Source organism: Podarcis cretensis, assembly GCF_951804945.1.
Source record: "Podarcis cretensis genome assembly, chromosome: 10".
NCBI lineage: Eukaryota > Metazoa > Chordata > Lepidosauria > Squamata > Lacertidae > Podarcis > Podarcis cretensis.
The window spans coordinates 36,103,426-36,117,661 of NC_137179.1; the positions used below are offsets into that span (position 1 = coordinate 36,103,426).

The 14,236-nt window shown below is 39.7% G+C and overlaps 1 long non-coding RNA gene across 2 annotated transcripts in view; it reads right to left on the minus strand.

Annotated features, from left to right (window-relative positions):
- LOC307224806 overlaps positions 1 to 14,236 on the minus strand; it is a 102,387-nt gene that overhangs the window by 32,689 nt on the left and 55,462 nt on the right. The window contains exons 4-6 of one of the 2 annotated variants that reach the window (XR_013842747.1): positions 2,733 to 2,941; positions 1,425 to 1,535; positions 616 to 746 (exon numbers count right to left, since the gene is read on the minus strand). This is a non-coding gene — a long non-coding RNA (uncharacterized lncRNA). Of the gene's footprint in view, positions 1 to 615; positions 747 to 1,416; positions 1,536 to 2,732; positions 2,942 to 14,236 lie in introns of both variants that reach the window. The other variant, XR_013842748.1, reaches the window with a different exon arrangement.

Here is a 14,236-nt window from a genome sequence, read left to right on the forward strand (position 1 = left end):
AAGTTTATAAGAAGAAACGAAAGCTGATGCCTGCAAATATAATAAACAAGCTAACAAATAAATACATTGAACATAAATATTGCAAAGAAACTTCAATTTCATATGGAATGAAGCTAGGAATTCCAAAATATTGCGCCAGTTCAATTAGAATGAAGTAATGCCATATTGTCAATGCCATTGTATAACCTATGCAGAATCACAGAAAGATAACACAAGTGATTACAAACATTAGTTCAAAGATGCATAAACCTATTGAAACCAATGGATCTATTCTGTTTAATCCAACTGAATATCATCAGTGGTATATGACTGCTAGCAAGGACTATTCCAAAAGTTTATTATAAAACTATCCTAAAATCCTTTCCCTTAAACTGGAAAAGTGTGTAGATGTTATTTTTAGGCCTCTGTGAATTAATTGACTCAACATGTTCCATAATAGTTTGTCAGCTTTAAAAGCAGACTTTTATACTTCGTACAAGTTAAGCTCTTGAAACATTTTCTATGCAAGGCTGCAACATTAACAAATTAATTACCAGTGTTAATCAACTTGCAAGAACACAGTCTAATTAAACTTGATATTAAGAGATATTAAACAGATAATGTTTACTGTCCTACCTGTCTCATCTCAGGCTCACGTTTACTTCTGAAATTCCTTTGAAGAATATTCTTCTCTGGATTCTGGAAAGCGATTTTGCCATTTGAACAGCTTTGTCCAAACTAAATCATGTTCCTTTTTACTAGCCTATCTTCTCAATGACATAGGGGAGGAGGAAAAAAGAAAATTAAAAGGTTTTTAAAAACTTGAATGATAACCTTTTTTTCTCTCTGTTTGCATTTAAATTGGACTGAATACTTTAGTACTAGGTTTTAATTTCTGAAGGGTTAATCATCCGAGCAAAGGTCCATCAAGCTTTAATCTCCAATAAAAATTGCTGTAGCCTGAGTCACCTGGGAGACATTTATTATATTCTTATTTCAGTGCAAAAGAATGCATCTCTAATCTTCTAGCCCTTTATATTAGCACATTTGCTATTAACATATTTCTCAAAATTATTAGTTCCTCTGAAACTATTACAAGCAGTTCATTGCTACATATCCCAGGAATTAATCCTGTTAAAAGCCAGACACATCTGCTGTGACATTGCTTTAGCATTTCCTCCTGTAATCCATATAGACATTTGGTTCTCCAGCTGAGTTCTAACAATGCCCTAAGTCTCAATTACATGAATTATTATGGGAGTGCTGATTAAAACAACAATATACTTGTTCTAATAGCATAATCTTTCCTTCTGTATGAAATTTGCATCACTAATCTGGTTTTTTCACTTCTATATTTATACCATTCTTGGTTTCCAAGAAAACTATTGAGTTTTTAAAAACCAATGGTGAACAATATAAATGTCAGGCAAGGTTAACATTTTTACCTATAACTGATGATGTGGAAAGCACATTTCAGATCAAGAAATGGTATTTCAGTTCAGAACAATATCCTGAGTAAAGGAAGAATATCAGCCGCCACTGCTGTTTTTCTTTTTCTAAGAATTAAAAAAATAAATCATCACTAAATTTGACCAGACAGTATAAATTACCAATATGAAATACTTACTGAATCATCCTTAAAAGTCTTAGTGAATACACAATGGGATCAATAATGTTTTAATATATTTTACAATCTGCAAATGACAGACATACTGTAACGGGGGGGGGGGGAGCCCAGTGTGAAATAGAATATTTTCAGAGATATTTCTGTGATCAGAATGACAACCCACCACAATAGCTACTGCATATTCACTTAAGCTGCAGTAGAAACTATTTTCAAATTTTATTAAAATGTACAATTTCTTCTATAATTCTCAACAAGCCAAGAAAATATCCCCTTTTATGCCATTGGCTTTATTAAATGAAAATAGTGGTAAAGTATGCAGGCTTTATATACAATGTTTTCTTATTTCAAGTTTTCATGTCCTGTTTCATAAATCCAGTAGTGTTTCCTTTGTCTTTATTTTTCAGTAATTTCCCATTATTTCTCTTTCTTTCTCTGTTTTTTTGTTGTTTTGTTTTGCAGGGCGCATACACAGAACCATCAATGTCAATATTCAGAGTCATATGTTAGCTTGGCAATAGCAACATGTACTCTGGGGACAACTATGTGAGCAAATACCGCTCACAAAGGGGGAAGAAAATACAACTGCAAAGAAGAAAGAGATCTGCAAAGCAATTTTTTACCCATAAAACACATAAATGTTTCAAATAAAGAACTGTGATATGTGATTATTTCTGAAACGGTTTGAGGTATTTGGAGCTCAAGATTGTTAACCATGTATTGTTACTTCTATATGCATAAGGAGATACATAAACGTGTATATTTTAACAACATTCCTTAGCATAATACCAGGAGGTCTAGGCTATGCATCATACATTTAAAGATATATGCAGGCAAAAAGAGGAAAAACCTTAGAGAACCTATTAGCAGCTAGAAAAAGGGGGGGGAGAGAGACACTAAACCATAGCAGCAATTACCACATTCACAGCTGATTTAAATAATGCTTGGCACAATAATTAACAAAGGCAAGATATTTAAAACTTGTTATGCAGATAATAAACAAAGATAAGGAAACATCAAATATTAATGTAGGTACCCCATGACATCCTGAAATGAAAATTCATGCTTTCTTAGATTGCACAAAAGGAAAACGAAGAGCGGAAATGCAATTGTGAAAAAACAGACATACCATTAGCCATTCAGGTGCAGTGCTTCTCATTCCAGCCACATAGTTCTGCAGCTCCATTAGTCCAAAAGTCGACTCTGCCACGCTTGTGATCTTTGTGGGCGACAATGGCATCATACTGCTGGCAATTTTTTTCGATTAAACTTCTCAGACACGGTAGCAACTTTGTTAATTATGATATTAGGCAGCTGGCGGGCACGATCAATCATCCACTATAAGAAAGCCAGACAACGAGACATCTAATCATTGCAACCAGAGCAGATAAATTTTGTTCCTTTCTTATACGTGTCAGAGATTCTATCCCTCCTGACCCCTCTACACTGCCATCGACTGTCAAATTTAGATTCAGCAAGCTCCCGGCTTTTCTTTATCCCTGCCTTAGATCTGAAAGTCCTGGTTATCAGGAAGACAAGCGTCACCAGCTGTCTCAGAGCAGGAAGGCAATCAGGTGAATAGTACTTATTATCTTTCATTGCTTTCTGAGGAATGACAAGATTGATTTGGGACCAAGAGCACATCCATATCTCAAGAACTGTTACCGGGGCTTCAAGTTCAGGCAGTGGTGCATATGTAAACCTGCACTGAGGGACATCAGTGCTAACCTTATTAATAATACATACTTAAAATTTAGGGGATTAGGTAGAACCCTTGAACATTAAGACAATTCCCTTTTAACCATGACACTAGGTATTCCCTTTGCTCCCCCCCCCGCTCCCAAAATGAGCAATCCAACTCTACCCAGAGGGCTGTGTTTTACAGTTGGGTAGTCTTAATTGGGCCCACAGAAGCAGTTGGCTTTCATTAAAGTCTTCTCTGTAGGCACCTTCCATCTTAACTAGTCTGACAGCCTATGGACTCCAACAAGTGGAACAGGCACCTAAATTCTACCGTAATCTTGTTACAGGAAGGCTCCCTTCTAAATAAATGTAAGTTAAGTGATAGTTAACATTTCACTGTCACTCTTCAAAAATACTAAATACATCAATTTAAAACAGCGGACCAAAAAAATTTGAATAACTATGGGAAATGGTTGAATCCTTACTGCAAGACGTGTCATGAAAATAAAACAACTATTCAGCAGATTATGGGTCATTTAAATTCAAGAACACAAAAAAAAAATAAGCATGTGCAACATAAAGAAACTTTTGTTATCACCCAATATCACAGTTTGATAGAAAACAGCATGCTGAGAGTTACATTTCAAAAATTGGATATAAGTGCTTTCCCTGACTAGGATGATTTTACAGAGCAATGCAAAATTTATCTCACTTTTTCAAGTACTATTAGCACTTGTAGAGGAGTTACAGTAAACACACACTGTGAAACTCGACTCTGACTAGTCATTGCTAGCAGCGATCATTCATATCTCTGAATCAAAATATTCTTTTCTGTAAGCCTTTCATGCCTGGTACTGCTAGCCATGTTGCTGCACTTTAAGGATTATGAGGCAAGCAATTTACTTGGTTCTTTCTAAAGTTGTCATAAAAAGTATGCAACCCATCTCTATTCTTGAGGCTAAAGTCAAAACACTTGTGGAAACTGGTTATGACCTGCATTTTGCCTTGCATTTAAAATGCCAGGAGAAAACTAGTTCAGCCATGCAAGTATAAAATTCTACTATTTTTAGAACATCCTTTTTATTTATTTAAAATGTTTCTAGACTTATTTTTCTAAAAATCCAAGGAAGCTTACATCTGGAGCATTTAGATATAAACACACACACAATCCCAAGTTGACCTACACCCTTCATTTTCCAAACTAAAGTAATAATGACCCAGCTGCAAAAGTTTTGAAACAGCTGTTGTGCAAAATTACCCCCCCAACCCGGTTTTGTCTTACAATTTGCAATATAAACAATATGTGTACATACAATGCAACATGAACTAATATGTTTGGTGACTGTTTCAGAATTAAAGTGGTTAAGGGGCCAAAACGACCTAGAAAACCCTCAAAATGAATGGAAATTTAAGGAAATGCTTCCAAAACCTTAAAAAAGTTGAAATTCAAAACTATAATGTAGGAGATGGAGAAAGACAATAAAGGGAAAGGAACAAGTACAGAGAGAGGGAGAAAGGAAGTCTTTAAAGAGGGAAGTTCCAAAATTACACAGGAGACCAATCATGCTGCTGTAGAACCATACAAGCTGTTTTCCTGGAACGAAAAGTTTCACCCCTAGATTGCCAAAGAGAATGGGAGCGAGAGAGAGAGATGTCCAAAGAAATGTAGCAATGATGGAGGGAAAGAATCGACAGGTACCAGATGCCTATTTTTCCCCATTAGCACGGCATTGCACATGAAAGCATGGTGTATTTTTCCAGGGCTCATTATGAAATCACTGCATAGAGCGAGTGTCATATTTATGGAAACAAATATGTAACTCAAACCGAGTAAATTCTCAGGTATCTGAATGGCTTGGAGAACATCCAGTAGATCCAGATAATCTATTGTTGGCATCTGTCTGTCTCGAGAGACAATGGAGTGCCCCTCCGAGAGTGAAGTCAAACCGCTGCATTAGCGGCACCAAAGTGACTACAGGCCAGATAAATAAAAGTGCTACTCACAAAGATTCAACAGTGGAGTTATATTAGGATAGCTAACAATGTTAGCTACACAGGAGTAAGTGGGACTTAACTTCCTAGTACAAATGTTTAGGACTGCAGCCTTTTATTGTGTGTGTACCTAGGACAAGAGAGCAATCCTAACTGGCTCTGGGATGGGGTGTCATGCAGCACATGCAATCAAATCAGTTCCCTTGGGTTGGCTTTGAATCCAGCAGATCCATTGCCAGTCCTGCTGTGCTCTACCCAACCTCTGTAACAACCCTTTTTCCAACTTTACAAGAGCTATTGCTGGTGGGACCACCACCGAGGCGAGTGTGCACTGGCCTGTGCTTTCAGTGGCTACACTTGGGTTCTCCACTGGAGTCCCCCTCTCAATGGACTCCAGAAGAGGAGCACCACAACTTCCTAACACCTGCCAGCAGTGTATGGGTTAGAATCTTCATAGTCATTTCTTTGTACGTAAAAAGCAGCATGGTTCCTTTTTAAGATTCGGCACCCTTTCCCACTGCATTTCAGGAAAGACGTTCCCATGTGTTTCTGATTGATGGAGACAGATAAGTATTATTTTGCTCTGCTATTTGTCATTTATTGCTACAGTTCAGCACCAACATCCACCCTGGCTCATAAAGATAGTAACAGCCAAGGAACCAGCGAAGCCTGTGAAGTCTTCAGGATTAAGAAGAACTCACTAGGAATCATCATTGTTGAAATAGTGTGATCCTTTCAAAAACAGATGAAATTCCTATTAATTCCTACCTGCCTCAACCAGCCATCTTATGAAAATAAATGATATGCTCGTGGCAGGGAAGAAGTCCTTGAGTAAGAAATAAGCTATATAGTTATATGTATGGCATTATCTGTCCAGCGCTTCGTATATGTATGTTTCAAGAACCCTCTTATTCCATATCTTCCTCTATGACATAGAGGTGAAAGGGTCGCACAGCAGTCTAAGTTTTGCAGTTAAGTGCGTTATGGACGATCTCATTTATTACCCCAAAACAGAAAGGAACTGCAATAGTCTATTGTATATGGGTTAAATATAGCACATTACATCTGGCCTCTGGATTTTTCATATACTTTATGAGCAGCATCAGGGGAAGGGAAGGTGGACCTGCCCTTCCGACACCAGTATCAATGCAAGGTATCTGAATGGGGGTGAAACAGGGTGGTTGTGATGTCAAGGTTGTGCAGTTGCACCAGCAGAAGCATCAGATTGGCTCCACTGGTGCACCTACACAATCCCAACCTGCCACCCCACCCCACCTTGGTAAAGGTAAAGGGACCCCTGACCATTAGGTCAAGTCATGGCCGACTCTGGGGTTGCGGTGCTCATCTCGCTTTATTGGCCGAGGGAGCTGGTGTACAGCTTACGGGTCATGTGGCCAGCATGACTAAGCCGCTTCTGGCAAACCAGAGCAGCGCACGGAAATGCCGTTTACCTTCCCGCTGGAGCGGTACCTATTTATCTACTTGCACTTTGACGTGCTTTCGAACCACTAGGTTAGCAGGAGCAGGGACTGAGCAACGGGAGCTCACCCTGTCACGGGGATTCGAACCGCCAACCTTCTGATCGGCAAGTCCTAGGCTCTGTGGTTTAACCCACAGCGCCACCCGCGTCCCACCAAATCTGCCACTAATGCACTCTCAATACACATTCATTTTTAAACAGTAAGTAAGCTATCAGGATTATTGTACCTGAAGCAAACAAATTCAAGTATTTTAGAATTTAGTCCTAGACAACTATCTATATGGGCATAGGAGAAGTTTGCATATAGTCACATGCACAGTTATTAGCTCATCTGTTTCAGTATTGTCTATGCTAATATGCGGCAAGCCTTCAGGGTTTCAGGCAGGGGTCTTCCCTAGTCCTACCTGGAAATTAAACCTGGGACTTTCTCCATGCAAAGTACATGAAGGAAGGTAGAAATATCTTTCCTAGAACTGAAGTTCTAAAGCAAGCTCGAAAAACAAGTCTGGAAAATTTGCTAGAGGGTTTGTAAAAGTCTTCCTGAAATTTATTGGATCATTGTAGACCTATTCTTCTAAAATACACTGAATCCTAATATTGCGCCAAATGTAAAGACCAATATTGGGCAATCAATGAAATTAAAGTACTTTGGAAGCCGATCCAATCTCCATCTTCTTGGAGGCAGATTGCTACCTCAGTCAACATACTACTGTGCCAGAAAAATACAATTGCACTGCATTTCAGTTCCTAAATAAGAGGGCAATTTCCTAGGATATTTACTAAGTATCACAATAATACATAATAGCAAATAAAGTAACATAAACTGCAGTCCTATGTCCACTTGCCTGAGTGTAATCCCTGTTGAACTTAATGGAGTTTACTTCTGAACAGGCAGGTATAGGATGGCACTGCTAAATGTCTATTTAATTCTATTATATTCCTCCCTCCCTCTCAATAGGCAGAAGTTATCCCATGTTTATGGGAGACTATATAATGATATAGTCATTATCTTGATAATGACCACATGAAATGTCTACAAGAATTTGTCTGGGGTTTTTTTTTTAGATGGTTCCTCATCTCATTTAAAGATTTGACTTGTGTTAAATGTTCCTCCCAATTAAGCATACATTTCTTCGGCCATCTTGTGCATCCTTAAATTACAAATTAAATTACATTGTCGTATTCAAATGATGCCACATCAAGTTCAATGCGCGTAAGAAGGGAACGCAAAGAAATAGGAGAGCAAAGTAAAAAAAAATATACATGATGAATTCATGTGGAAAAAATAAAGCTGGAGTTGGGAAGATCGTGCATTAGGATGAAAGATGAAACAGATGCAACACACAGCAAAGATCAAAGAGCTCCATCAATTCATTCTGAAAGTCAAAATCCAGCTGAGCATTGGAGCCCTGCACACATAATAAGGAAGGTTGACTAAAACATAAGGATTAAACAGATGAGCTGTCTCCCGTGGATGTACAGCACAGAGACCCTGCTGAGCCACTTGGAAAGACACTTTGGAATAGTACACCTGCTATTCTGCAGTCAAACCCACAGGAAGTCAGGCTGCAAGGGAAAATAGCCACTTATGTACTAAAGAGCCATTTTCATGGAAAGCGTTACTGTCCTGAATAAGTACGTTCTTTTTAAATGAAATGGTAAAATTCAGAAAATTATTGTTTAATGATGTGATTCCCCCCACCCCTGATCTGGTATAAGAAACTGTTCAGCAAAGAAAGGAAATAGCAAAAAACAACAACAAATTGATCGTATTCAAATGCACTTGGCATTCATCTCATTTGCTCATTATGACAAAATATACCACACATGATATTTTCTAGGCAAATGATGATCTGATACAATCCAGCTATGCAGTAGGGCAGCATCAAGCATTCAAGGCATGTCCAATCGACAGAGCTTTTCAAACAATGATTAAAAATAATAATAATCTAGTCCTCAACACAGCAACTAGCTTTTGAAGAGGGCACTAACAGTCAGTATACATATTCCTACATGCACACATATGGACAGCTAGCATGATAACTGCTTCACCTGCCAGTGTCTCCCTAAATCCCTCTTGCCTGTGGGTTGGCAAATAGAAAAGAAAAGCAGGAAGGTACCAAAGGTAGGAGGCACAGCTGAAAGTCTCCAGGTACACAGATGTGTGTTGACTGAGACCCACATGTTTTACCAAATGCAGAGGCGTCTTCAGGGACGCTCTTAGGCACAACCAAATTGGGTCTTGGTGGTCTCCAACTCTGTTGTGGAAGAGAATCTGGCTCAGTAAACACACTTCTGTACAACCTGCAGGCTTCTTCTCCTTCTTCCATAATGGATCTTAAAGTAACGTACACAGGCTGCCAAGCAGTCCCTAATCCAGATACTGACCAACCCATGGCATGCTTAGCTCTAGTAAAATGGTTGCATTGCTTACTTTCAGACCGTTCATGTACATCATATATTGGTCTTTTCCAATATGTGTCCTCCCACTTTTTTAAGAAAAAAAAAAGGGAAATGCACATTGCAATTGGATCTCTTACACAAGCAGAATTGTCCATTTCCTTAAGTATTGGACCATTGGTTTGCCCTCAGCACCAGGGACTGGGGAACCCCTGTGGGTTCAGGAGACATTTGACTCAGATCTCAGATCTACAAGCCACATTTCGTATGAAACAACATGTGAAAAGCCTGGTAAATTAGTCCAAAAGCCCATCAAGTTCAGCACCGTTCCCACTGTGGCCAACAAGATGTCCCAGGGGAGCCCATGAGCAGCACCTGAGCACACCACTTTCATCACCCATGATTCCTAGCAGCTAGCATTCACAGGTATACTACATCTGACAGTGGAAGTAGAATATACTCACTGTGGCTTAAAGCCATGGATGGTCTTACCTCCCATGGATTTGTCTAATCCTCTTTTAAAGTCATTCAGGTTGGTGACCATCACTGTATCTTTTGAGAGCAAATTCCAGTTTTAACCATGCACTGTGTGAAGTAGTATTTTATTTTCTCAGTCCCGAATCTTGCAAAATCAACTTCATCGGATAACTCCAAGGTCTAATATTATGAGAAGACATTTTCCCTTCCACCCACTTTTTCCACACCACATACATCACACACCTCTATTGTGTTCCCTCTTACTTGCCTTTTCTTTAAACTAAAAAGCCCCAAATGTAGTAACCTTTACTCCATCACCTTGATCACATCAGATTTGTATACAGTCATATCTCGGGTTACAGGCGCTTCAGGTTGTGCTTTTTTGGGTTGCACACCGCGCCAAACCCGGAAGTACTGGAACGGGTTACTTCCAGGTTTCGGTGCATGTGCAGAAGTGCTAAATTGCGCTTTGCACATGTGCAGAGGCGCTGAATTGCAACCCACGCGTGCACAGACGCGGCGCTGCGGGTTGTGAACATTGTGGGTTGCGAACGTGTCTCCCTTACGGATCACATTTGCAACCCGAACGTCCACTGTAATGGCATTATGATATTGACACTACATTCATGGCAATGAGACATCCAATGTGTCGTTTATTTGTATCTAATTATTAGTTATTATAACCATCCAGTGTGGATTTGATTTGAATTATTTGTTTTGCTGGTGCATTCTGAAACATGGTTTCATCTGAGGCCAAATTGGCAGTATATATGGTTTTCTCAATAGCTTTTATCAACAGGTTTAAATGCTTGCACTCCAATCCAGCAAGGACTGGTGTATGAATCACCTTTTAGATTGTCTTATGTGTTTCTGTGATAAAGTTCTGTGCTCAGGTCTGCATTCATAGCCCCCCCCCTTACTCAATGGAGGCTTAAGGTGTAGATGGATCACCTGTTTAGGGCAGGCCTGCACCCAGGTCTCCCTTCTGTTCTCCAGTCCAATTAGATAATTTGTGCTGTCAAATCTGACCACACTGACCAACTGTTCAGTGGCTGAATATGAGGATCTTTGGAGACAGGCCACTGTCTTTAAACTAATTAAAATGCTTACACATTACTGTGGATGTTTTACTTGCATATTTTTGGCATCCGCAATGAGGCATTCAATTAAAAATAGCTACATATACATTACACTAGCAGAAGGTTGGTAAAAGGCCATCAAAACTACACTTTTTCAGAAAGCCAGGATGTAAATGACATTGTTGTTCTATTGCTTAAACTCATTCAAAGCTACCTCCTATGGTATCCATTCAAACTTAATCCTTGCAAATAAATAATTCAGCAGAAACTATTATTTCTGTAGTTGCAACAGAGACCATAGTTATTCCAGCTGGTAGCATAATCAAAACACTGCTCCAGTTTTCATTAGCAGGATTCTAAAGTATGGCAGTTTATAAGCAAGCAGTTTTAAAATGAGCATTGTATCAGGAAGGAAAAAAGACAGGCAACCCTGTTATATTCATTAGGTTATTAAGAGAAGCAGGAAAAGGAAAAGGAAATGAAATTTAACAGAAAATGAAACAAAGGCAACAAGTTATGACTTATCGAAGCAATGTGGCAGGTCTGTCACACGGCGTGTACCAGCCTTGTGCAAACATTGGGCTCCCAGTGACATCCTTCAGGAGATGAAAACTGGGGTGGGATCTCAGATGTGCCCAACATTATATAAATAGGTCCAGCCCTTGGTAATATGATGCCCTTCTCCCAGCCCTCACAGCATTGGCTTAAGTCAGTATTTGGGAAAGAGGTGCAGGGCTCTGGCATGGCCCATGGCTTTGGGGAGGAGGGAGGAGGACTCTGGGACCCTGTCAGAGCCCTCACACCTCCTTCCCAAAGCTGGGCAAGTGCTTACTGGGCTTTGAGAAGCTGCCCTAAATCCACCTCTGGCATCATCTGCGAGCTGGGCAACTGGCAAACATGTTTTCACCCAGCTTGATCCTTCCCCTCCCAATAGGAGTGGAAGTATCCTGCACATGGGCTGAATTGTGCACAAATTCTCTACTCATACGTGATGCTGGGCCTTCATGTAAAGTAAAGTTACTCCTGACCGTTAGGTCCAGTCGCAGACGACTCTGGAGTTGCGCGCTCATCTCGCTCTATCAGCCAAGGGAGCCAGTGTTTGTCCGGGTCATGTGGCCAGCATGACTAAGCCGCTTCTGGTAAATTTCCCAGTCAGTCCCACTTTCTCATTTTTCCAAGCTTAAGTTCGTTTCCCCCACGTTTCCATGTCAATATGTGATTTTCTTTAAATCTTCATGAAAATTCATCAGCATTTTTGTGTGAATGTTTCCTAATACACATGTTGTAAGCCGTTTTGCCTAATGCAAACATTTTTTTCAAAGCAACATCCCCTAATATAATACATTTTGTTTGCTGCTTTCACTAACACATGCATTCACTAACACTTTACCCTAGCCTATGTGTTTTTGTAGACATTACTTAGCTGAAGAACTGCATGGCAAAATTCAAAGTGTGGATTTTGAGTCAAATATTTCAGAAGTGTGGCTTTTGTAAGTTTGCCCTTAAATGTAAACCGTCTATATACACTTAAGACCCAGAACCGGAGCCTAGAGTCCACCCTGAGAATGACATTAGCCAATCTCAGTATGTATTTGCTTTGAAATTTTGCTGATTACATTTGTGCATTATTGTTAATTCCTTTATACTGTTACATGCACACCACTTATTTCTTAAGTGGCTGTTCCTTTTGCAAGGACTGACCAACAGATATGTAAACTGAGGCAAGATTTAACCCTGCATTCCCAGTAGTAAGTACCTCTCTTACATTTTCTTTCACACCAAGATAGCCACAACTGCCTCTGTTAGGCTGTGTGAGAGATAGAGCGAGTGTTATGTGCAATCACATCTTTTAGCTGTCAGGACAATCTCTTTATGGATCTGTATACAGCAGATATATTTGATTTCCAGGTTATCTACTGCTTGCAGATACAAGCACTTTGATTGTTTACCATGAGGGAGTAATTGGTACCAGCTAAATAACTCCAGAGAGACTGATTTGAGAGCCCTCCACCTATTACAAGAATCAGGTACTTGATCATTCAGTCACTACGCAGCCAAAATTCCAATGCATCAAACAAAGCATAAATAAATGAAGGAGCGAATGACTGCAACAACATTTTAACATGCAATCACAAACATTAATTAGCTGTAATTATATTCACAGAAACTTGATTTATATTTACAAAACAAAAATGAAACTAAATACTCGGCAATATGCAGAATGAGGAAGCTTTTTCAAATGTAGCTTCCAAACGCTGACACCAAACATATTAAGCAGTTTCACGTGGAAAATGTGGCATGAATAGGTTCAGTAAAAAGTTATTTTAAAAAAGCAACACACACACCAAATTTCACATAAAATGCAAGAAAATGGATCTTAGGGTTGGTGAGAGATGTGAAAAATTGACAGCATGTGTCTCAGAAATCATTTAAACCCTCACTATTTCCCTCAGCTTTTTTAAAACGACAACAAAGGAATAAATTTCAACCATTTGCATAGACCTCTAAGGCCACTTCCAAGGCTGACATGCATCTTTCTGCAAATGGGTGTGTGTGAGTGAAGTAGCTTAACATTTAAAGAACTGAGTAGATGAACAGGTGAAGGAGGAATTCCTCTCCAACCCACAATCCCACTCCTAGCCCTGCCCCCATATCTCATTTTTCTGCTGTCAGGGCCCATGGAGCTCTGCTAGGGTCACTGAAAAAAGAATGATTACCCTCAATTGGTCCATGGGGAAGTCATGTTTCCCCACATAGGGGTGGAATATCTGTTTTAGCTGTTTTAAAATACAGCAGCACCTCAGCTTACATTACGCTTGGGTAACATAAACTTCAGCAGCAAACCCGGAAGTGAAAGCAGCAAACCCGGAAGTGTTTCGCATGTGCAGAAGTGCTCTACCACACCGCACACATGCACAGAAGTGGTCGCTCCAGTTGCGAAAACCTCAGGATCTGACCAGAGCACCGGAACAGATCCCATCCGCAACCATAGATACCACTGTGCTAATTTAAATATGCATTTTCAAATTGCCTCAATCCACACTGGGACTTTACAATGAAGGCTGGGTAAGAAATCTAATAAGTGGAGAGCTGGGCCATAAGTAACAAAATTAATTTCAATGGGGACAAATGTGAATTTCTACACTTAGGTAGGAAGAACCAGATGCACAAATATAAGATGGGGAAACACCTGGATTGCCATTAGTAGATGTGAAAAGGACCTAGGGGCCTTAGTAGACCATAAGCTTAACATGAGTCAACAGTGTGATGCAACAGCCAAAAACTAATGCTATTCTAGACTGCATTGATAAAGTGCCCTGATTAAGAGAAGCAATAGTCCTGTTCTATTCTGCCTTGGTTAGACCACACCTGGGATCTGGACACCACAATTTAAGGAGGATGTTGACAAGCTGGAATACGTGCAGAGGAGAGCAACCAAGATGACCAAAGGTCTGGAAACCAAACCTTCTAAGTAATGGTTGAAGGAGCTGGGTATGTTTAGCCTGAAAATGAGGAGTCTGA